This window comes from Onychomys torridus, chromosome 16, assembly GCF_903995425.1.
Source record: "Onychomys torridus chromosome 16, mOncTor1.1, whole genome shotgun sequence".
NCBI classification, from domain to species: domain Eukaryota; kingdom Metazoa; phylum Chordata; class Mammalia; order Rodentia; family Cricetidae; genus Onychomys; species Onychomys torridus.
Window position 1 is genome coordinate 30,228,291 of NC_050458.1, and position 25,286 is coordinate 30,253,576.

The window sequence follows — 25,286 nt, forward strand, 5'->3', positions numbered from 1 at the left end:
TGACCCATTCAATCCCAGGTACCCAGAGCCTTTTTCCAAAAGTGATACTGCAGATCTCACACCATAAGCCTTCAGTGTCTTTAAGATAAACATAAAGCTTCAGGATGTGGCTCCTGTCATCTGCCCCAACCCCAAGGCAGCTTGCTCAAAACATCAGGCTACAAGTCCCTCATAGTTTCTAGGACAAACCATCAATTTCTACCATCAACTGATCTCTATATCTGGATGTTTCTTCCCTTCCTTCTGCTCCTTCCTAGCTGTCTCCCTTTCACTCTTAAAGATTTAGCTCAAGGGCTAGAGAGATGGCTTGGCACTTATGGGCTGCTTAAGCATAAAGATAGGGGTTGGGATCCCAGCACCCGTGAAACAAACTGGGCTTGGTCCTACATGTGCACGAGTGCACACATATGCACGCACCCACACCTATAATCCCGGCACTAAGGGAGACAGACACAGGAGAATTGATGGGGCTTGTTGGCTGCCACCCTAGCTGGAAAAAAATAAATAAATAAATAACAAGCTCCAGGTTCAATGAGAGACCCTGCCTCAAAGGAATAAAGAATAAATGAAATGATACCTGATGCCCTGTTTTGGCCTCCACATGTGCAGATTTCAGAGGCATATGCAGCCACATACTCATATGTGCATATGCCACATACATCTATCTCTCTTTCTCTCTTACACACACACACACACACACACACACACACACACACACACACACTGCAGAACATAATACCTAGCAATGATTCTCTGACCTTCCCTGCAAGGCAGGGCCCAGTCCCTTTTTATAAGCACCCCATGGTACTGTATGTGCCTGCATGACAACACAAAGCACATTGGTCATTACTCTTTGTGCATGCATGTCTGCATTGACCTGGAGATCTCAGATGGGCAGACATGGTGCTAACGCACAACATAACAGCTGCACTCAGTAGGCACTTAATAAAGAAAGAGAGAGGGGGAGAGAGGGAGGGAGGGGAGTGCCAAGTGTTAAGGTATTCAAGAAGATAAGGGCAGCTGGAAGGGTCAGAGAAGGCATCGCAGAGGAAGTGCATTTGAGTCGTCCTCAGAGAGGCAGCGGCATCTCGGGAAGGCAAAGGGAGGGGGAGGAAAATTCAAGTGGAAAAGCAAGACAGCAAAGACACAGATGTACACAGTGGAGTGGAGACCTGCAGAGTGACAGCCAAGAGTTACATGAACGAGGAGACCTAAATGCCATGTGGCATGGCTGTCCCATCAAGTTGTTAGTTAAGTGTGGGGGTTTGTTTTTGTTTGTTTGTTTGTTTGTTTGTTTTGAGACAGGCTGGCCTTCAAATCATAGATATCCATCTGCCTCTGCAGAGAATAAAGGCATGCATCAGCATACCCAATTGATTAAGATTTGGGGGAGGGGGCTAATGTAGCAGATTATTATGTAATGAATAAACTATCCAGTGTCTCATTCCTTCCATTCTTCTGCATTGACATCTTCAAAATGTTCTCCCTAAGCTAGGTACCCTTCTCATTGTCCCAATGGCTATATGAAACAGTTAATGGTAACACAGACTTTGTTGATTTGTTTTGTTTTGTGACTGGCCTTAGGATCACTGTATAGAGGAGGATGACCTAGAACTCCTGATCCTCTAGCCTCCATCTCCCAGTGCTGAGATTACAAGCATGCTCCACTGCACCAAGTTGGAGAATGACCACTGGGTTTCACACAGGCTAAGCAGCGCTCTCCCAATTGAGTCCTAAATCCCCAGTCCGAAATTTCTTTTTTAAGATGGGACAAAATCTTTCCCCAATCCTACATCTTGCCAATTTTCCATCAGAAAGCATTGGCCAGAATTATGTCATAAGCCCGTGCCTAAACCAACCACTGCCAAGGGGACAAGACCATGGTGATGACTGGAGCTTCACTCGCCTCCTGACTAGTCCCTGGAATGTGGACTTTTGAAGATCAGTGTTTTGTCATCAAGAAAGACGGGGAAATGATACTGAGCATGAGGGCATCTGTATCCATAGAGTATGTCTTATGACTTTCGGGATAGTTAATATTAACTGCCAGCTCCACAGATCTATAATCTTCTAGTCATGTCATTGAGGGAGTTTCTATTTTAAGTTAACTTAGGTGAGAAAACAGACACTAAATTTGGACAGAACCATTCTATGGGCTACAGTCTTGGATTAACTAAAAGGGAGAAAGTGAGCTAAGCATTCACCTCTCTCTGTTTTGTGACTGTATGCAATGTGATCAGCTACCTCAAAGCCCCTGTGGTGCTTCCCTTGCTATGGTGGACTGTCCCTTCAAAGCATAGCTAAATAAGTTACTTTTGTTTGTTTGTTTGTTTGTTTGCTTGTTTTTTCATGGCACGGTTTCTTTGTGTAACAGCTCTGGCTGTCCTGGAACTCGCTTTGTAGACCAGGCTGGCCTTGAATTCACAGAGAGATCTGCCTACCTCTGCCTCCCGAGTGCTGAGATTAAAGTAGTTACTTACTTCTTGTCAAGCATTGGTTACAGCAACAAGAAAATTAATCAACACAAGTTTCGTTGCTACAACAGAATGCTTGAGGTATGCGAAGCTTTTGAGTTTTGAGACACTCAAAAAAAAAAAAAGTGAGACTTGTATCAGAACATTTCTGATGAGGGCCTCGTGGTGGGTGGTGCATGCTGCCTAGCCATGGTGACAGCAGGTGTCAGAGCAAGCAGTCCCATTTCTGAGCCAGGAAGCGAAGAGCACTGGGCGGAGCCAGGCTGGCTCCCTTTGTAACAACCCTCTTGAGGCATGGCAGAAGTACCTTCCCAGGACAGCTCCCCTTCCCACCCTCTTACTCTACCCCACCCCACTTATTGCCCCCACAACTTCCCATCTCCTCAAAGTTCCACTACCTCTCAAGGACACTACCCAGAGAATCAACCCCCAGAGCACACAATTAAAGCCCATCCAAGCCACAGCACACAGTGCAGTCTGCAGAGAGCCCACACCTCCACCCCTCTGCCAGTCTATTTTAGGCCTGAGGAAGTAACTGTCCTAGGAGAGGAAGCTTGCTAAAGGCTATTACAGGAAGGTCTATAACGATGCTGCTGTTTGAGTTTCCACATGAAGAGTTCCGTGATAGTGGGGGGACAGGAAATAGTGGGGACAACTGAATTCCAGAGGCAACCCTGAATGCAGTGTTATTTCAACTAAGAGGTTTACCTTTCTCCTTGAGCAAATAAGGCTACACTTAGACCTTTCCCAAAATAACTGGCGCACTCCTACCACAGGATTTGATCCACCTTTTTTTCAGACTGGACTCTCCTTCTTTATTGTCCACTAATGGAAATCCTGCCCTGAGCTCAGATGGCACCTCTCCATTACCAAGTTCTCCCCCATCACACACCTGGAATGACATCTTGCACCTTGCAAATTCAGGGCTGCTTTCTGCCAGCTCTTCTATGGGGGAAAGGACACGCATCCAGCATTATAACATTACACCTTTCTCTTCTGCCTGCCTGCCAAGTACTTAGGTACATGGCCGTCATCATCTGTCCTAATCTAGCACAAAGCAAAACATGCAGGAAAACTCTTGAAACTGAATGGAGCTTTCCCATGCTTCCTTTCCCTATGGACTGTGCAAATGAAGACTCTTGTCTCACTTTTGTCTTGAACCAATCATGTGCCAGGAGCTCAGTCACTTTCCTTATATAGTGCTTATTAACACCCTTTAAAAAAAAAAAAAAAAAAGAACTGAGATTTTTCACTATTTACAGAAAAGGAAATGAAAGCCCAGGGAGACTATGAGAAAGGCTAAGGATGCACCCTGCAGAATCATATGAGGAATCAGGACATGATTCACATCTCCAGGAACCGTATCATACAGAGTGTGGGTACTGAGCTCAGACGGCCTTGCTTAAAGTCTTGCCACCTACTAGCCATATGACCTTGAGGAAGCTAATATATCTCAGTCATCCTGTGTTTAGAACAAGGATGAACACCTTATCTCTTCAAAGAGTTATGATGGAGAGTGAATAAGTTATAGAGAGAAACTGCTTAGGACACTGCTAGACAAACATCCACACACAAGGACGATTATCTATCATCATTGCCTCCAAGTCCAGGGGTTTCCCATGGCATCATGAAGAATATTCTCCACTCAGCCATTCACCTTAGGCAAGAACAATGACCTGCCAGAAGGACAGGCCACTTGAGTACATGAAGCCCACCACTCAGAGAAGCAGGCCGAGAGAACAGTGGGTCAAAGCTCACTAAATGCATTGATTCTACCCTGTAATGTCTCTCAGTGGCAGCTCAGCACTCATTTGTGGAATCCCAGTGGAAGTTACAGAGGAAGTGGGCCACAAGAGCTGGCTCAGCTCCTCCAAATCCAGCTGCTGACAGCACACCAGAGAATGGCCCTTATTTGATTGAACGAGCTCTGAAACTAACTGACACAGTCACGATCTCCCCAAGTCTACTACCTCACCATAATCTGACAGGGAAGGTGAATCCAGGCAAGAGCTACTGTCCTTAATCAGTTTCAATTCCTAGACTAGAATTCAGATTCAGTCTTCATTCAGTAATTTTTTTTTATTGTCTTATGCCCTTTGTATCTGTTTTCTGTACCCCTACCCTACCTCCTTCCTTCTCCTGAAATAGCTTTATTCCTCACCACTAGGCAATGCTAGACACTGGAGGTTACAGGGTCCCTCCTTAACCAAGTTCCCTCCTTAACCAGTAATAAGTACCTACAGCAGACACACATAAGAGCAAGCTCAGCAAATACTTGCTATCTGAATTCAACCTTTTTTTTTTCTTTTGAGATAGGTTTGCATGTAGCCCAGGCTATCTTCAAATCTGATCGGATGACCTTGGACTGTTCCTGTTTCTACCATCCAATGATATTACATGTGTACACCACCATACCAAGTTCACAGAATACTACAGATTTAACCCAGGGCTTTATCCATGCTAGACAAACACACTACCAACTGCCTCCCCATCCCTGAAGCCAAACTTTCATTGCTGATGTGCTCATATGGATCCTGGTTCTCTTTTCTTAAAATAGCAATTTTTACATCTTCATGAAGGCTCTTTCTTCTCCAATCCTCTTAAGAAGTTTGAATGACCTAAGCCACTTGGTTCCAACTTGGTACCTACTGGAAGGAAATGAAAGCTGAGACCTCTTTACAAAGCCAGGGCCCCATAAAGGTCAAAGTCTTCTCTGAAAAGAAGGCCTGAGTGATTTTTTTCCCATCTGTCCAAAGAGGTGGCAAGAAAGTCTTAGGGCAATGGTTCTCCACCTTCCTAATGTTGTAACCCTTCAGTACAGTTCCTCATGCTGTGGTAATCATGAAATTATTCTTGTTGTGCTGTGGGATGTCTTTCTGTATGCTATGAATATGTGTGGCTCCCATTGGATAATAAATAAAGCTGTTTTGGCCTGTGGTAAGAAGACTTACAACCAGGCAGGAAATCCAAGCAGAGATACAGAGAGAAGAAGGGTGGAGGAGAGAGAGAGAGAGAGAGACGCCAACTGCCACCCAAGGAACAAGATGCCAGCAAACTGGTAATGCCACAGCCACGTGGCAACATATGGATTAATAGGAATGGGTTGAATAAAGTTGAAAGAGCTACCTAATATAAGCTGACCCATAAGCCATACAGTTTGTAAGTAATATAAGCGTCTGTGTGTTTACTTGGGTCTGAGTGGCTGCGGGATTGGGTAGGACGTAGGAAAGCTTGCGACTACATTGTTGCTACTTCATAACTGTAATTTTGCTACTGTTGTGAATCATAATGTAAATATCTGATATGCAGGATATCCAATATTCAACTCCTGTGAAAGGGTTGTTTGACAATATACCACCACCACCACCACCACCACCATCACCACCAAGAAAGTCACAATCCACAGGCTGAGAACCACTGCCTTAGGATCTGTGGCAAGAGGGTATGATTCCCATGCAAATACTGAACGCTGTGGGTGTGGAAAGCTTCTTGTACCAAGGATCTAGTGATCAAATGTTCATCCCAGAAGCTCTGGCAGAAATAGTCAAGGACCCAAGAAAGCTTAGGGCTACTGCAGAAGCATAAAGCCACTCTGTAGAGACAGACACCTCTGATACACAGGATAGGGGAGGGCCTCCTGGGCACAAACCACCAAGTCCCCAAACCAGAGCACACCACAAAGCGGAGAAGTAGATAATCCAGAGCGAGCATCACAGGTCAGTCTGAAAGTGAATATCAGCATGTTTGAAATGATGCAAACAGAGAAGAGAAGCCCTAAGGAAGGAGCAGGATCCAAGGATAAAAGGTAAGGATAATTTGAACAGTAAGCACTTTTTAGCCTGGGCCATCTCCCTAGCCCTTCAAGGATAACCTGAAAAAGAACCAAGAATTTCTAGAAGTGATACAAACAGTCATTAAAACGGAAAACTTAAGGATGGAACATTCTACACGCAAAGCACCATAGCTGACCGGTGTGAGCCAGTGCATCTAACTCTACCTCTTCTCTGCTCAGCGCTGCACATAAAAATGGAGTCCCACTTCTTCCACCAATCCCTTTCAAAATGTTCAATGTTTCAGGAAAACGACCAAATGAAAAGTTTCCCTAAAGATGGCCACAACAAAGCCCCTGTAGGGGTCCCCCTTATGCTCTTCCTATGTTATGCCAGTCAAGTCTGTATAGTTAGTGCGGCAGGGGCAGTATAGAGGCAGCAGGGTCAGGAGTGGAACCCTGAGTCTGCTGGTAACCATTCCCTCTGGCCAGCCTGCTTCAGTGAGGGTCACAGAACTCAGGGACAACTACAACGCCTGACTAAGCATTTTTTTTTTTTTTTTTTTTTTTTACATCCTACCCCCAAAGTAAAACAGAACCTCAGTGAAACATGCACACTGGATATTCCATATATGCAGAATTTTAGGAAGGCAGAGGAGCTCTGACCAAAACTTCATGCTCAGCTTTGAGTAGGGAAGCATGGGCATTTCCGGAATGGGCACAGTTGCCTTCTTGACATCCCCTTTCCTGTCCTGCCGTGGAGACCCACCAGAGTCTGCTTCTGCAGAACTCCTGCCAGAATCTGGAGGAAGTGCCATGAGGTGTGAGCTTCTTCATCCCAAACCAGACTCCAACTGCACCCCTAGGCAAGGCTAAACCTGCTCACTCCTGTTTTTCCAAGTCTTCGAGCTCCTTCATACTTCCTGGCTGGAGGCAGAGGAAGAAGAGGAAACACCAGAAATACTACTTCAAGACTCCTGGCATTTTTTGTAGGGGGCACAGGTAGGGAGATGGGGATGGGAATATCAGAGATGAAGAAGAACCTCAGGTAGCCAACAACTTCGGCTCTACAGCCCAGCATGCTGGAGGCCAATGGAGTTAATGTGGATCTCCAAAGTGCTTACACAGTTTCAGGAAAGTGTCTGGTTTCCAGGAGTATTTGGGACAGGAGCCCATTTTCTCTAACTGAAAGCCTGCCGAAATCTGGTCCTAATTACCCCCTCACAGCAACGTGGCTGCACAACACATCATGGCTGAGCCCCTTGCTCTCAGACAATGAGGCCACCCACCCATGCACTGCTAGCAGGCTGGGCCCTCTCTTAATGTTTCCCCTAAGGCTTCAGACATATTTGTCCTGATCCAACACAGGTTCTTTCCTGACCTCTCTTATGCCTTTGGGGGACAGGGCTGACTCATGTTGGGGACACTAGCTATGACTTGGAAACCAAGGTATTTGCTGTACAAAAGGGCTTCATGAAGTGCTGAGAAACGAATCATAAACCAACCTTCTGTGAGAGGAACAGTCCTCTACCGCAGCTAACCATTTTGGGGAGAGGGTGTGAGGACAGGTGAGCTGGGAGGACTCTCTGAAGGCTGACAATTTAATTCACCGTTGAGGCAGGATAAGAAGGGTCGAAAGGAAACCATCAGGCTAACTCCCCACAGCAGAGTACAGAGGAAGGACTAAACATTCATCACTAGTGTCACAGGAAATGTCCATGACCTGCTTTACTTGCTGGGTTAGCAGTCTCTCCCCTGACCACCCACAGCACCTCCCAACAACCAGAGGCATCCTGGGAACATGCTCAGTTATATGGTAAAAAAGACTAAAGGCTGAAGAAAGAAGCAACATCACCAATCAGCCCATCTTATAAGGACAGTGGGGCTGGGGAATGTTGATGCTTGCCTAGCAGGCATGAAGTCCTGGGTTCTAGCCACAGTATTCCATAAACCAGATGTGGTGATGTACACTTGTAATCCCAATTGTAATCCTCAAATTTATAAGATAGAAGCAGGAACATCGGAAGTCCAAGGTCAGCCTCAGCCACAAATGGGTTCAAGGCTAGCCTTGGCTAGGGGAAAAAACAAACCTAGGGTCAGCAGCTGAGATTACACACACACAGCCCAATGCAAACACTTAAAGGGTCCTAAAGAGTAGGAGAGAGAATCAAAATTAGGAATCAAGATGGCAGCAGAAAAATTAATGTGGGCATTGTTGACTTTGAAGGCATGAGCCCAAGTACACAGGTGGCTTCGCTTCTAAGGCTGGGGGAAAAAAAAGAAAAGCAAAAATGTTCTCTTTAGAGCAGCGGTTCTCAACCTTCCTACAACGCTGCAACCTCAAAGGGGTTAAGATCCACAGGTTGAGAACCATTGCTTTAGAGCTTCCAAAGAGAAAACACCTTGGTTTGAGAACACTGAGGCAGTTTTCAGACCCCCAGAGCTATAAGATGGTAAATTTCTGTCATCTAAACTATGACATTTCTTTTATTACTTCAGCAACAGATAAACTAATATATTATTGCTATACTTACCTTACCAAAAAAATACTCATTTTATTTACGTGCCTATAGTTAATAAGAATAGCCGACATTTCTTGAGCTTACATTTGCCTTTAGTATTTACTATGTCATAAGGCCACTCTGAATGTTTCATAGGCATAAGGTATGAAGAAAAGGTAAGTTCAGTTGAGCAGAATGATTGAGCGGGCCAGGAAGTTAGAGGCATCTTTCAGGAGATAAAGACATGGATGCATTTTAAGAGGTAAATGGGAGTCAGCCATTGATAGGGGAAGAGCACATCAGGCAGAGAATAACATAAAAGATGCTCAGGAAAATAACCATAGTAAGCACTTAGTGGCTCAGCTTCAGGATGACAACAATGTCTCCAGCATTGGCATCTTGTCTTCTCTTAGTTTAAGGTCTTGTGCCCTCCTATCTGCCGGAGACCTTCCTATGGATGCCAGCCACGGCACAGTCAATACCCGGCTTTTTCTCCACAAACCTAATTCATCCTGCATTCTTTCTGGTCTCTAATAGGATGTTACCGTGGCCCAGGCTGTTTGAGATAGATCTGAAGACTCAAGTTTGAGCCCTCTCCCCGCCCCCAACCATCCCACATCATCTCTATATAGCCCATCAGGTATAAATTCTATCTCCAAGCTCTGACCAGGACCCACTAGCTCCTTCCCACCTCCACTGCCACCACCCTGGTCTACACTACCATCGCCTTCCTGGAATGGCAAAATGGTATCCTGATGCAGCTTTGCTGCATCCACTCTTTGCTCCCTAGGACCCACTCTTCATGAAGCAGTCTCTTAACAATGCCAGTCAGATTCTACTCCTGAACCTCAACTCAACAATAGTCCCTTTACACTTGATGGGAGGATTTCCAAGCTATGTGAACTTGACTCTAAAATACTCTTCAACGTCACCTTGCAATGGTCTCCTCATTGCTCCTGACTCTGCTAACTCCCTAGAATACTTGGAGCCCTCCTGAGCATGGAAGACTTTGTATATTCCTACCCATCTCCTCAGAATGTTCTTCCCCCACATCCTCTCCGTTTATCTCCTTCCTTCTCTCATTTCCACCCTCAGACCTAGCTTTCCCTGGTAAACCAAGAGTCAACATTATATTCCCATCCTCGGCTTCATTCTTTGATTTCCTGGGGGGAACTTATATCCTACAAGTTCTCAGGTCTTAGAAGTTACCAGCTTCATCCCAGTTGCCTATCTCTTCTAATGGAATGCAAGCTCCAGGAGGGTAGGGCTCCATCTATCTTGTTCATCACTGTATCACAGAGACTCCATGGCAAGGCTTAGCAAAGAACAGGTGCTCAATACATGGTTGTGGGCTTGATTAATTAAATGAAAGAATATAATCCTGACAATGAAAGACGAGGCTGAAAATCAGAGTCCCTGAGAACAGGGTGCTATTCATCTTTGCATGATTAGTACCTCCCACAATGGAGCCACTTAGCAAGTGTTTACTGGATACAAGAAAGAATGACTCAATCCAGATGAATTTGAGGAAGGCTGTCCTTTCTGGGAAAGGCTCCCAAGGAGTCTCCTCTCTGGAGGAACACGCGTGCGTGCGTGCGTGCGTGCGTGCGTGTGTGTATGTGTGTGTGTGTGTGTACATGCCTGCATGCATGTACCCATGAGTGAACACTGGGGTCAGACAGGGTCTCTCATTGTACCTAGACCTAGGCCAGTGCATGCCAGCAAGCTCAAGCAATCACAGTGTTGAGCCATGGTGCCTGGTTTTTTTCACATGAGTTCCAAAGGGTTTGAACTCAGGTCTTCATGCTAATAAAGCAAACACTCTTTCCAACTGAGCCATCTCCCCCAACGCTTCCTTGGTCCTTGTAACGAGTCTAGAGCATACAAGTGCGCACAAAGAGCTCCAGTTGTCGCTATCATCAGCACTGCTTATATAGGAATCGTTTGTGCAGACTTCTAGAAAAGACCTCCGGAACCTGTGTGAGATACACAGGTGAGAGAAAAAGAACAGAGGAGGAGGAAACAAAAAAGGGGTCCGGACGACCCCATCAGATACAACTGAGACCTTAGTAGGGAAAATGCATGCACGAACAGCACAGGTAAGAGGGGAGTTCTCTTTTTCCTCTAGACCACAGCCACCTGGGCGCAACATGAAGCAGCCAGCTCGGAGGAGGGTCTGAACCAGGAGGGCTCAGCTTGAATGCACACATTCATCTTGGGGCCTGCAGGGCTCGAATGGGTTTTGGAAATCTGGCTTGCTGTGGGTGGGGAGGACTGGAGAGGTGTAAGGAATTTCAATTTCCTTCACCAAATGGCAAGATTGTGAGAAAGTCCTTTCTCTCCCGACATCACATACTAAAAATGAAGAGCCGGCCACTCAGCTTTCATGAGGAGGAAAATAGGTGGGCTGGCCCAGCTCACAGCAAGAGGAGGATTCAAAATCAAGACTTCTGAAAATCTCACAGCACATTGTGTGTCAAGACACTGCCCTTTTGGAGTCTGGGGAGTTTGTTTTCAACAAAAAAGAAAGAATAGAGAAACACGCCCCGCCCCCCCACACACACATAATAACTACAATTGTATATTCCAAATCCATTTGATAGCTGAATCGCAAATCCACTTGGGTCAGTGAACAGGAGAAGTTGGGTAATATTTTATTTTATTTTTTTTAAGCCAGGATACAACGTACTAAAAATCATTATGCATTTTTGAATAGGGTAATTTAGAAACGCCTTGTCACAAAATACATTCTTTCAGATAACTGCGTATCTCAAAAACAGCGGCAAGCACAGATAAGCGAACAAGACAAGGTACTAATGTGGTGAGGGCTGAGAGACACAATTCCACGTCTGGTTCATGGCTGGTCGATCATAATCGGACACAGAGCATCCTCGGCCCCAGAGTTTAGAGACTTGGAAGCTAGCTATTCCTGGCTAGGCCACCAAGTGGTCATGTGCCCTTTGACAAGACAGGTAACCTGTTTGAACCGCTTCCATTCCAAGTTAAGGAAAAGTGGAAACAGTTGTTTTCTGAGATTCTTTTCTTCTCTATGGGACCGCCCCCAACCCCCATGGCCCTACACAGGGGCCTTCCAAAGGCCCAGCAAGAAGACCTGACCGGTCAGGTTAGAACAGACATGAAATTGGCCTAAAAATTAAATTCTGTGTTTTACAATCTCAAAACATTACTCAGCAGTCCTGTACCGCTGCTATTCCAGAATCAGTTCTGCTAAAACAACCTGATGGAGCAGATGAACAACAACAGAAGTGGTCTTTTGGAACTGTACAGCTAAGGCTAAGGTCAAGTTAATGATGGTCTAGACCTGGCTAAGCCTCTCCATGATAAAAAGGACTCTCCTTCCGCGTGCACGAGATGATGTCTCGGGATAAATCAAACAGCAGAAAATCAGATACCAGCGAGTTTCTTTTATCTTTTAAACTTACTGTCGCCCATATAAAAATCAGCAGGTCCCCAAATGGTACAAGCGGAAGACACAAGACATTTCCCAGCTCCCAAGTGGGATTACCAACCCCCCTTGATTTCTTTTGCTTTAAGTTAGTGGTCTGGGGCCTGCCTGGCAGCGCCATGTCCAGGCCGGTCCCGCGCCAAGGGGAACTTTCCTCCACTGCGCCGGAGACAATGCGGCGGCGAGTGCCCGCGCCTTCAATCGGCGCGGAGAGAGAGCACCCGAGAACCGGGAAAGTGCCCGGGAGGAGGAGGAGATCGCCTCAGCGGGCTGGGAGAGTGCCTGAGAGGAAAAGGAGAGAGCCCCAACAGCAGGGGAGAGTGCCCAGGAGGACCGGGAAAGCGCCCCCGCGGACCAGGAGAGCGCCCCCGCGGACGGGGAGAGCGCCCCCACGGACCGGGAAAGCGCCCCCACGGACCGGGAGAGCGCCTCCACGGACGGGGAGAGCTCCCCCACGGACTGGGAGAGCGTCCCCACGGACGGGGAGAGTGCCCCGGCGGCTGTCCGGGCCTCGTCCAGGAATGGGTGCATTGCGCCCGGGGCGCATCCCCCACCCCAACCCAGGTCGCCACCGCAGAGCAGGGGAACGCGCGCTCCCAGCGCTGCGGATGCGGAGCCCCTGGGCGGCCTGGCCAACCCCGCAGAGCCGCCTGCGCGCCCCACACGCCCCCCAGACCCTGAGCTGGTGCTCTCCAACAGGAAAGAGACACCCAGAGCCCGCAGGGGTGCGGGTGGCCGTGCAGCGCCCCTCCGCGCCCGTCCCGCCGCCCCGCCGCCTTGCCACTCACCGGGACCGGGCGGGCCGCTGGGCATTATTCCATCGCGGGCGCGGCGGGGCCGGGCGAGGCGCGGGAGCGGAGCGCGGCGCAGGAAGGGGCGGGCGACCATGTGCCGAGGGGGAGGAGGCCGGCGACGCGAGCCGCTCGCTCGATCCCGCTCTCGGCGGCGGCGGCGGTGGCGGCGGGCGCGGGCTGCAGGAAATCCAAACACTTCGGCAGGAAATCGGAATCCTGACTAAGCACTCCCGGCCCGCGGCTGCCCCGCGCCGGGGGGCTCCCGCCGCGCTTAACCCTTGGCCCGCCGGCACACTGCAAGTCGCCGGAGTAGGACCCCCGCAGAGGATGCGTGGGGTGGGCCTTGTCCTTGCCCACAGAGGGCAGGGGTGGGGCTCGTCAGCAGAAAACCTTGGCCTTGAATTGAGGCTTGCTAAAGCTGGGGCACCGGGAGAGGACTGTAGTCTCTCTCCCATCCTAGCCTGGATGGCCTTGCGATCTCTCCTGACTTCTCCCTGTCCACTTTCACTGGTTCCTTTGAATCGAATTCTCTCTTTTTGCCCAGTGCCTGGAGGCAGAACCTATTGGGTCAGGATAGCACAGGGATGATCTGGCTAGCTTAGGTGGATTTCCATGTCTGAACCCAGGTTGGAGAATGGCTTTTTCCTTTCTCCTGCAAATGATACTCCCTTGAGCCTCAGTTTCTCAAATAAAAAAGGAGTGTTTGTAGACTCAATTTGGAAACCAGATGCTTAGAATGGCATGTCAGAAACACCAATGATAGCCATGTTGCAGTCTAAAGATCTCAGAGAAAGAAGCCTTCTAACTTATGGGATGTGTGTTCTCAGTATCTGTGGAGACTTACACTGCTGGTGACAGGTCTGGTCTTAAGACATCAGTTTCCCCCTGATCACTGGCTGATTGTTTTTCTTAGAGTCTTCCAGAAATTGCTGTCTGAAGAAGAGGTCAGCCGCTGCACAGACTCCTTTCTGGTGAAACATGAAACTCACCAGGCCTCACATAATTTGAGATTTTTGTTCTTAACCTGAGGGCGGTGGACTCGGGGGAGGGCGTGTTAATAAGCCTTTGAGATGCTCCAGGAGTTTTAGGAAACCCAACCTGGAAGTCTGGGAGGCCATTGGGAGTGATTCATTGTGGTTTCCCGAGGAAATGCCACTTTTTTTTTTTTTTTAACCTGGAGGCTGCAGTTTGGTGGTTTTGCTTAAGCGTTTCAGATTCCTCTGAAACCCAGACTTACAGGAAGGACCCACATGTGGATAAGTGAGAACTGAAAGGAACATGCTGGGAACTGAAACTTGGGTACCAGCTTGTCTCTAAAGGAAGAACAGACATGTGCTTTGCACCCAAAATCCATGTCTTTTCTGTGATCACAAGGCGGTGGTGGCAGACACCTTTAATCCCAGCACTCGGGAGGTAGAGGCCAGAGTGGGTTCCTAGGCAGCTAGGACTACATACAGAGAAACCCTGTCTTGAAAAACAAACAAACAAAAAAAGAAAAAAGTCATAGGAGAAACTCCAAGCTGGGCATCAGGAGCCCAGGGTCCTGCCCTTCACAGCTACCATTCTTTGGAAAGAACCTCTACCCAACTGAGGTTGGAGGATAAATTATGGTGCGGAAGTTGGGTCCTCAGAGTTTCCCCTAACCATTTGATCTACTTGTTGTCTGGCTCCCACACCCTCACTCCCCCCTCTCCCAGCATCCCATCCCTGGTTCTAATGCTTCATAATTCTTGTCACTGTTTTACCTTTCTGGACACTTAGCATTTCCCCCTGGCTAAACTGCTTTACGGCAGGATTCTTGACTGTCTCTCTTGGTCCGTGTTCCAGTGCTAAGAACCATCCTTGCACATAGTAGCCCCTCAATAACATATGCTGGAGTGAGGGGGTAAGAGGGATGACCAGGGTGAATGGGGCAAAGACTCCCATTCAAGTGAGGCAGTTCACCCTGTCTGTCCCTAAGCTCCATGAATCTTTCACTCAGAGACTTGACATGGAATGTTCAGTGTAATGGAAGAATAGCTCTGCTAATGGACCTGGGAAGAGAAGACTGTGAGTAATTCAGACTGTCAGCTGAGGTAACTGTAGTCTCATTGGTACATCACCAGGTAATTATTCACTCCTTTGTGCTTCCCCAGCATTTCTGGTCATTAAAGGTCTTACAGGTTGGGCCTGGGCATGGTGACACATGCCCGTAATCCCAGCACTTGGGACGAAGAGGAGTTCAAGGTCATGTTTGGATTCAGAGGGAACTTAAGCCTAGTCTGAGATACATGAGACCCAGTTTAAAAAAACCAAAGCAGATTTATGTGTCGCATTAGATGTTCATATTAGATGGCTAGCCTTTCTTCATTGAAATGAATGGAAGGGTGTTGTACAATATTATTTTAAAATGTATACATTTGTTTATGTTGTGAGACGTGTGTAATGATGCAAAGATGTGCTGAATTCTTTTATGTTGCATTTGTTTAACTCTGTAAAGTTGTGTTACTTTACCTGTCTAAAACACCTGATTGGTCTAATAAAGAGCTGAGTGGCCAATAGTAAGGCAGGAGATAGGATAGGTGGGGTTGGTAGGTAGAGAGAATAAATAGAAGGAGAAAAAGAGGGATCAGGAATCGAGAGAGATCAAGGAGCAAGATAACAAGGAGAAGAGGACTCTAGGAGCCAATCATACAGCCACACAGCCACACAGCCACACAGCCAGCCATGGAGTGAGAGCAAAAGATATACAGAAGTAAGAAAAGGAAAAAAGGCCAGAGACAAAAGGTTGATGGGATAATTTAAGCTAAGAAAAGTTGACTAGAAATAAGTCAAGCTAAGACTAGGCATTTATAAATAAGAATAAGTCTCCGTGTATTTATTTGGGAGCTGGACGGTGCCCCCCCTCCCCCCACAAAGAGTCAAAGAGCAAAGACCTTGAGAGCAAGGTAAACTTAATCCTTTTAACATTGGTCATGGGGCTCCAAAGTTTCTGGACAGATGTTCTTGTTCTCCAAAAAAGACAGGCAAGAATTACCATTGAGAGGACTAAGAGGTAAGGTCTCATCAGGGTATGTCATGGGACTGTATAGACCATGGGTTGGGGTAGGGGTACAAAGAAGTTGAGCAACACTTCTAGGAAGTGATGGGAGCCCTTAAAGTAAGCAGAACAATGAATATATGTCTAGGTGACAGTTGGCTCTAATAACCTGGGCCCACCTCTAATAACATCTGCAGCTGCCATATGGTGACCTCTGTCCCCCTCATACACACATCTCTTTGCCTGGCGTTTCTCCAAGGCAGTAGAATCTTGCCCCACCTAGAAGTACCCAACAACTCCAGGACAGTCCCCTAATCCATAAGGAGATAAAGGCCTCTGTTCTCCAATGGAGAAGAGGTGTAAACTGCTCTCAAGATTATTCCTCAAGGGGGTCATCATGGGACTGAATCCAGTGGCCACCAGCAGTAACTGCATTAACCCATTCCTTTATTATTAACCTTTCTTTCTCACTTTCTCCTTTGTTCCTCCTGGGATCACCTCACAGATAAAGTAACCACACCTAACTCCTTGTCTCCAGGTTTGCTTCTGGGAAAACTCAGCTCAGAACAGGATTCATCTATGTATACATGGATGCTGGCTGGCTGGATACTCCCCATGTGCCTGAGCCAAGACAACATGAACAGGCCTCATAGTTGGGTAATTCTAGAAGGTTCTGTATCATCAGATGAAATGGTGTATCTTCAGAACAGAAGTCAATAAGACTAAAACTCTTTTGTACAATTTTATAGTTAAGAAAACTGAGGCACCTGAATGTTGAATAACTTGCCCATAGCCAAGAATTTAGTACATGAAAGAGCTTTGACTCCAGACTCTTTGCTACCCTATACTGCCTTTCATGGAGGTTGAAGCTGTGGATACAAACTGTAGCTGAATTTCCCTAAAGAGTGAGAAGAGGGAAACGGAAAAGGACCAGGGGTCAAGGGAAGAAATTACTCCCAAAGAGAGGGGATGGCCCACACTCACAAGTATCCCAGAAAGTCGAGTTCAGTGAGGATGGAAGGTGAGTATCCATTGCATTGGACAGCTACAAGGCTAGTAACTTTTACCAAGGCTGTGTGGATGGACTGAAGGGATCGGAAGCCAGATTGCAGTGGGATGAGGAATGAGTGGGAGGTTGCAAGTGTAGACAACTCTTTTGAGAAATGTGGCTGTCTAGCAAGTAGGAGGCAAGGGTGGAGGCTTCTCAAAGATGGCCCGGCATGCCAGCATCTGTGGGTGATGGGAAGGTTTTGTTGGAGTGGTAACAGAGACAGAACTAGGCCCCCATGGATGAGAGAGGAATGGGGGCAGGCTTTGAACTCCCGGAGAGCCGTTTTGTCCACTGGAGGGGAAGGGCAGCTGTTAAGGCCCAAAGCATCATGAATTTATCCTAGATTCACAGACTAAGTGGGTCCTTAAAGCTCCCCTAGTTGCACTCCTTATGAAATTCATGATCAAGACAATCAAATGTAGAAAGTGCCTTCAGCCTCATGACTGGAAAACAGAATAAGAAGCTATTTTGGCCCCAAGTATGTTAGTGACGCAGGGGCAGTGAAACTGAGCGAAGAGCTAGGAGGCAGCTGGCACTGTATGTTGGCTGAAGGGGGTGCAGGGCATCTAGGAGGGACAATGGTGCTCACCTGTGAAGAGGAGGAGGAGGAGGCTGGTATTTTTAACCATCATAAAGAGCATGAAGGAGAAGGTTCTGAGGAGGAAGATAATGAGTTCCTGTTTGTGCTTAGCGCAGAGAAGGCAGTGTGGGTGTGGGTAAGAGTCTGAGGCACTGCCGAGCTGGGGTAGGGGCCAGGCTTGAGGGTGGAAGGAGGGAGGGGGGTAAAGGAGCCTGCACAGTTGGTAAGAGGGGGAGTCCGCACTGAAAAAGGCAGCAGCACCCTATCCCTGCTTCTCACTGTCTTGCTTTGCACTGATTTCTCCAGTGCTGGGTCTCTCATCCTTGGAGCTGCTGGACCAGTTCGTTCCTTATTGAAAGGGGGCTTCTTACAGATTGTAGAAGGTTGAGCAACATTCCTGGCTGCAACTTACTGGATGTCAGCAACAAAACCCAGTCAGAAGAACCAAAACTATCACTAGACATTGCCCAATGTCTCCTAGCAGCAAAATTACCTCCCAGTCAGAAGCCCTAAACTATTATCGTTTTTCCCCTCAGATAACCTTAGAATTATTATAAAGTGAACAATATGGTGTCAGTAGAGTGTTTGCTGCTCAAGCACAAGGACCTGAGTTTAATCTCTAGCACCCATGTAAAAAGCCTTGCTGTCATCAAGAGCTAAGGCGGCAGAGATAGGAAGATCCATGGCTAGCAGTCTAGAATAACTGGTGACCTTCAGTTCAGTGAGAGAGCCTGTATTAACAACAACAATAATGATAATGATGTAAAGAGAGACTGACAGACATTTGATATCAACCTCTGATTTACGTACACATACACACCCACACCGAGAGAGAGAGAGAGAGAAAGAGAGAGAGAGAGAGAGAGAGAGAGAGAGAGAGAGAGAGAAAACACTTACTCCTATTACTTTACAGGCTGATGCAGGAAGCCAACTTGAGCTACATAGGAAGACCTTGTCTTAAACAGACAACAACAACAGAAGTGGTAGCACATACCTATAATCCCAGCACTTGAAAGGTGAAGACAGACAGATCAGTTCAACATCATTCTAGGCAACATATGGACTTCTAGCCTAGGCTATCTGAGAACTGCCTCAGAAGACCCTCCCCCATCCCTCCAAAAAAAAAAAAAGAACCTTTGGATAGAAGTATTTGTTTCCAGTTCAAGTCCTGACTTGATCATCTTCTGGGCTCATGACCTAACAAGTCTTTATTTCCTTCTCTGGGCTTACATTTTGTGGTTTTGTTTTTATTTGTAAAATGAAGTTTTTGAGAATGAAATAAACAATATATGTAAGTACTGAGTTTAGACAGAGTGTCTAGATGGCATTTAGTCGTTACTTGATGCTCTTAGTAGTGTTTAGGCTTTGGTGATACATCCAGTAAACATTTTGAAATTGGGGCCTATAGATATTGACCTCATAGACATGTCAAAAATAAGAGGGCATCCTAGAGGTGATGGACAATTTGCATATAAACTGAAGAAAGAAGAGAGATTGGAGCCAGAACCCCAAGGAACATCCACATTTACCAAGCAGGTAGAGGAAGTAGAGTCTATGGTGGAGCATGGGTGATTAGAAATATGGATAAGGAACAAAGTGTGAGTGAGTTTCTTTTCCAGACAAAGTAAAAAAGTACCCCCAATTTGGGGGCAATATGTGTGAAGCATGTTAAGTGATTGTCACCTTGTGGAATCATAATCCCATTGATAAAGGAACTAACTGTCACTGAGTGCTCACTTTTAGCTAAAACCTATATTTATGATATTAACAATAATTTAATGCTCACAATAAAGCTCTAATGCAGGGACTATTTGTCATACTAAAGTATTCTACAAAGGGAAGATGAGCTCATCAGATAGGTCTGAAGGTGAGCCAGGGCCTTGGTTTCTTTTCAAGCAGCTGCTCACATCGCTCCACAATCAAAAAACAGAATAATGGATGCAGGTAGAGTCCAGGATCTTAGCTAGGGATTGATGCCAACCAGAGCAGGCCAAAGAAAAACAAGACAACGGAAGGGTGATACAAAGTGTTGGAAGGTAAAACATGGTGGGCATCCATTTAGAGAAGGAATATACCCATCTCTACCCATGCAGTGTTAGAGCCTAGGGCAAAAGGATAAGTCACTCATACATACTAATCATTTATTTATTTAAAAACGTCACTATTTTGTTTGTCTTAGAATTTTCATGTGAATTTTTCATTTAAAACGTTGCACTGACTTTAACAAAAAAAAAAAAAATCTTGATGACTGTGATGGTTGATACTGTGAACTTGGCAGGATCTAGAGACAAGCCCTAGGCCTGCTTGTGAAAGACTGTCAGGCTAGAGTAACTGAGGTGGGAAGACTGATTTTAATTTTGGGCAACACTACCATTCCATGGGCTGGGATCCCGGCCCAAATAAAGATGAGAAAGTGAGCTAAGCGCTATGGTTTATCTCTCTTTCCTTCTTTAGTGCAGATTCAACGTGACAAACTGCCCCCTAAAGCTACCACTATCATGACTTTGCCACCATAGGAGACTGTGCCCTCCAATGAACCAAATAGCCTCTTTCTTCCCTACGTTGCTTTTGTCGGGGTATTTTATCACAGCAATGAGAAAAGTCACTAACTGAGTTACTGCCTCTGTTGGCACCCTTTGGGGTGTATCAGACAGAGTGCCACATTCTTTCAGCTTTCCTAACCTTGCTGTTTATGATTTGATTTCTAGCCTGGGTCATTCCCTTATCTCTTAGCCGAGGCAGAAGCTAAGATCTTGATTTTAGCTCCACAGGATCCAAAGCAATGGGGAACATTAATTCCACAAGAATGCAAGGGTTCCCAGGACAAGGAAATGGACACAGTAAACATCAAAACCCTAAAAAAATGTCCACTCCAAGAGGTTCTGCTTTAGGCCAGCTGGAGATGCAGAGCAAACACTGTGTGGGAGCTGAGGAGAGGAAGTAAGTAAGTGGGTTAGCTCACACCAACCAACAGAACCAAGTGGTCGAGAAACTGCCCTGATGTGGGTAGCCTGGGTTCAAATTCTGGCTCAACTACCTGTAAGCAGTGTGATTTCTACATCATAACTTAAAGTGCTGAGTCTTAGTTCCTGAATAAAAAATGGAACAATAGAAGCACCCCTCTCCTAAGGTTGCTAGGAAGATTAGAAGACCTCATTTAGCACAGACTGGCTTCCAACTTGCTATAAAGTAGAGGTTGGCCTTGACTCCTCAACCTCCAGCATCTCTCTCCCCATTGCTAGGGTGATAGGCATGTGCCACCATACTTGCCCAACTTTTTTCTCTTTTTAAAGCTGTGGTTCCTATAGTTTGAATGTGTCTACCAAAGTTTATGGGTTGGAAACTTAATAGCCAATGAAATAGGGTTAAGATGTGGGCCCATTAGGAGGTGATGGGGTCATGAGGATTGTGACCTTGTGACTAGATTTATTATTATAATAATATTATTATTAATTAGTATTACAGGATTACAGGAATGGGTCCTCAATAAAAGAATGAGATCCATTCTTATTTTTTTAATTCTCTCTTTTCCTCTCCCTGCCTCTCCATGGCTGGTCTCTGATTTTATATGTAGTATAACCTTGAACTTTTGATTTCTTGCCTCTCCCTCCAAAGTTCTGGGATTATGGATATGTGCCGAAATGCCTGGTTTCACAAAGTGCTGAGAACTAAACCCAGGACTTCATATATGCTAGATTAGCACTCTATCAACTGAGCTATATCCCTAACCCCCTAAATATTTTTTTTTTGTAAATTACCCAAGTTCCAGTGTTAAGCATTTTGTTACAGCAGCACAAAACACACTAAGTATCAGCATTTTAAAAAGTAGTTGTTTTTTCAAGCTACTAAGTAATAAGCGTGGGAGACAGAACAGTAGCCACTCAGAGGGAAAGCAAGGTAAGCTTGGTTTTGTTTCCATTTCTCCCTGTTGGAGGAGCAAGAACAGTGTCCAGAAGGGTGGGGATGTCAGAACCATGTAAAGAACAAGGCGTTACCTAAGCTGGAAATATCTGTTACACATCCTTGAGTTGGGCTTGTCAAGTCAATAAAAGTTAATGACTAGAGCCCAGCCACACACACTTAACTGGCACAGCCAAAACAGAGCCCAGGTCATGAGAACGTCTTCCCCATCATTCCATGATTGCAACACCCTCTGCTGAAGCTCCCCCTGCAAGGGCCCTGGAGATGAACTCTCACAGGCATTTCCTCTGGAGCTGCTGAGCATTGGAAAAATACTTTCTGTTCTTGGGTTAATTTTAAAGGTTTCATTTCCAGCTATAATGGACCCTTGTGATAAAAGGATCAAGCAAATAGGTCACTGCAACAGTCACTTAAGCAAATAAAGCCCTTTTCCATTTTGTGTGAAATTAGTGAGCACTTCACCTGGGAACCCCTGGAAAACCATCTCTGACCTTTTTTTTTTTTTATAGTGAGGTCTTCCCCTCTTAGGCATTCCCATAGCTCTCTGGAATCAGGGCTGGTCAACCTGTCCCATGGGGCATAACATCTCTCCCCGGTAGCCTCCAAAGGCAGAGACTCTGCCATTCACTGTGTGTCCTAGCACCTATTAGAGTGCCTGGTCCACAGGGTGCTCTCAGCCTGTGGCTCAGGAATTAAACACTCATGTGCCTTTCAGAGCATCACGCTCATGAGCTGTTTGAGCGAAACTCTCATGCCCTGAGTCAGCAGAGAATGGATACAGGAGACCTGACAGCAGGTCTCTCCTGCTGACTGGTTAGAGAAGGGGACTGGGCTGGTAATGAAGATGATGTGGATGACAGTGATGGTGACAATATGAATATCTGAAACTTATGGATGCTCACCCTGTGCCTTGCACCATCCTAATGACTCTAATGTCCTTTTCCAATGATTATCTCATTTAATCTCAGATTGAAGATGCTAGAGTCTTAATCCAGTTATCAGTCAAGGACACTGAAGCTTAGGTAAATTGTGTGCAGAGGGCATATCTGTGTTTGTGTTCACTGTTCTCTACAGACTTTTCTGAAAGCTGAACTTTGGGGACCAAAACTGGGAATGGAAATCGCAGAATCCAACTATAAGGGAATTTTAGAGATAGATGAGCCTGAGATTTATTTTTTAAAGATTATTGACTGATTGTGTGTGTGTGTGTGTGTGCATGTATGTGAGCCTGCGTGAATTTATGTCCACCATGCAGAAGCCTACAGAGGCCATCCAGTCCCCTGGAACTGGAGTTATAGAGGGTTGTGAGCTGCCATATAAATGATGGGAACTGAACCCAGGTCCTCTGCAAGAGCAGTAAGTACGTTTAACCACTGACCCATCTCTCCAGCCCCAAGATTTATTTTTGAGAGACAGAGACTGGGGGTAGGAGGTAGGAAAGGAAGGGAGGAAGGAAGGAAGGAAGGAGGAAGGAAGGAAGGAGGAAGGAAGGAAGCAGAAGAAAAGAAAAGATGCAGGTGGGGTCTCAGTATAATCCCAGCACTTGGAAAACCAAGGAGGACTGCTATGAGTCTGAGGTCAGCATGAGCTACATAGTGAAACTGTTGAAAAAGGAGGAGGAGGAGGGGGAGGAGGGGGAGGAGGGAGAGGAGGGGGAGGGGGAGGAGGAGGAGGAGGACTGCTATGAATCTGAGGTCAGCATGAGCTACATAGTGAAACTGTCTACAAAGAAGGAGGAGGAGGGGGGGAGGAGGGAGAGGAGGGAGAGGAGGGGGAGGAGGAGGAGGAGGGGGAGGAGGGGGAGGAGGAGGAGGAGGAGAAGAAGAAGAAATGAATGAATGAATGAATGAATGAATAAAAAGAGGAAGAAGAAGGAGAGGAAAAAAGAAAAAAAATAGATACAGCAGAGCCTTAGACATACAATGGAAAGAACAGAGTCTCCAGAGTCTGAGTCGATTGTTTCAGAAAAAGCAGAAAGTAGCTTCCTATTGCTTTTGTAAATAATCCTTAATTGAACTCAGCGCTGATGTCATAAGCAGCCTTTTGCATCTACCCAGGCTGGAGACTGCTTGCTAGGTTGCTGTTGCAGAGATGTTTACATACCCGTGTTTTAACTCTATATAGGACTTTCAGTCTGGGAATTACTTATTCCACTATAATTGTAGCTGCTAGGAAACTGCCTGGGGCCATTTCAGGGAAAGAAAAAACAAAAAACAAGAAACAAAAACGAGATGAGAACTCCCCTCAAAGCCAACTGTTGCCGCCCTAGAATTACCAACATTAAAAATTATGAGCTAACATTTATATAGTGCTTTAAAATTATAAAATACATTGTATAACAATATCTTGCCTGCTTTTTTTTTTTTTTTTAATTCCCATGCTAGTTGGAAGGAAAAGACAGGTATGAAGAATTTCAAAGAACCTCCAAGACCTGTTTCCTCCAGGACTAAAATACACAGCTTTATGCCGGGCAGAGGTGGTGGCGCACGCCTTTAATCCCAGCACTCGGGAGGCAGAGCCAGGTGGATCATCGTGAGTTCAAGGCCAGCCTGGGCTACCAAGTGAGTTCCAGGAAAGGCGCAAAGCTACACAGGAAAACCCTGTCTCAAAAAAGCAAAAAAGCAAAACAAAACAACAACAACAAATCCCACAGCTTTAGTTTAGTAAGTTTTCAGTGAGCATCTACAATGTGCTGGCAACTGCCCCTGGACTCTGGGAACTTATAATCAACTTGGGGGAGAAGATATGATAATAGAGTAAATAATGAAAACAAATAGATACAAAATCACAACGATTGCAGTGCTACCAGAGCAGTATAAAATGAGAGAGCCTTTAATGGAGGGAGTGTAGTCCAGGTTGTTGATTAAGCCAACAGGAACCCGAAAGAATCATAAAAGGAAGTTGCCAGGATGTTCACAGCCTGAGCTTAGAATGCACACTCATTTCTACCATGTTCTATTGGTCGATATCTTTTTCCACAGGACCGAAGAGAGACAGAGTCTTGGAAATGAAGAGGGCTGGGGCTAGAGATACAGCTCAATGGCAGAGTGCTTGCCTAGCATACCTGAGGGTGTGGATTTGATCCCCAGCACCATAGGAAAGATTTTCTCTGTGTACAAATCCAGGTAGAAACAGTAGGTGTGTATCTAAAGTTCAAATGAATGGAAAGAGAAACAGACCATGCATGATGCTCTTAGCATGTGCCGTCCAGGAAATGCTTTTCAGATGAGATTGGGACCGGTCCTTCTACCTAGGGTTTTCTGTAGCTCTGTATACTTCCCCCTATTCAGTGAGGTCAGGGAGGTTTATCTAAAATGCAAACCCGGGGGTCTAGAGATATGGCTAAGCAGTTAAGAGTACTTACTGCACATGATACGCAGAAGCTCATGTAGGTACCCACACAGTCATAAAAATAAATAAGTAAACAAATAAATATTTTAAAAAATATAAACCTGAACTTGTAATACTGTCCAATGCTGCCAAGCCTAGTTGCTCTTCTGAATCACTGGGCAAGCCTGTTCAAAATCTAGACTTCCACCTCTACTCTAGAACCCCTGAATCTACAATTTCAGTCTGGAGAGCTGGGGTGAAGCTATGTCTAAAAGCTGTCCTGAGAAGTTAGAGGCAACTGAGCCAGCTCAGAAGCCACTGGCTGCCGGGGAATCCAGATGCAAAGTTTGTGTTGTTGATCTCAGCAACTCAGGCTTAGCT

The 25,286-nt window shown here is 46.1% G+C and overlaps 1 protein-coding gene across 9 annotated transcripts in view; it reads right to left on the reverse strand.

Annotated features, from left to right (window-relative positions):
• Asap1 (ArfGAP with SH3 domain, ankyrin repeat and PH domain 1) overlaps positions 1-13,311 on the reverse strand; it is a 309,763-nt gene extending 296,452 nt beyond the window's left edge. For 3 of the 9 annotated variants that reach the window (XM_036207548.1, XM_036207547.1, XM_036207546.1), the window contains exon 1: positions 12,999-13,205. The gene's annotated coding sequence lies outside the window, so the exon portion shown is untranslated. Of the gene's footprint in view, positions 1-12,998 lie in introns of all 9 variants that reach the window. The other 6 variants (XM_036207549.1, XM_036207551.1, XM_036207550.1 and 3 more) reach the window with 3 other exon arrangements.
• Positions 13,312-25,286: the final 11,975 nt, after the last annotated feature.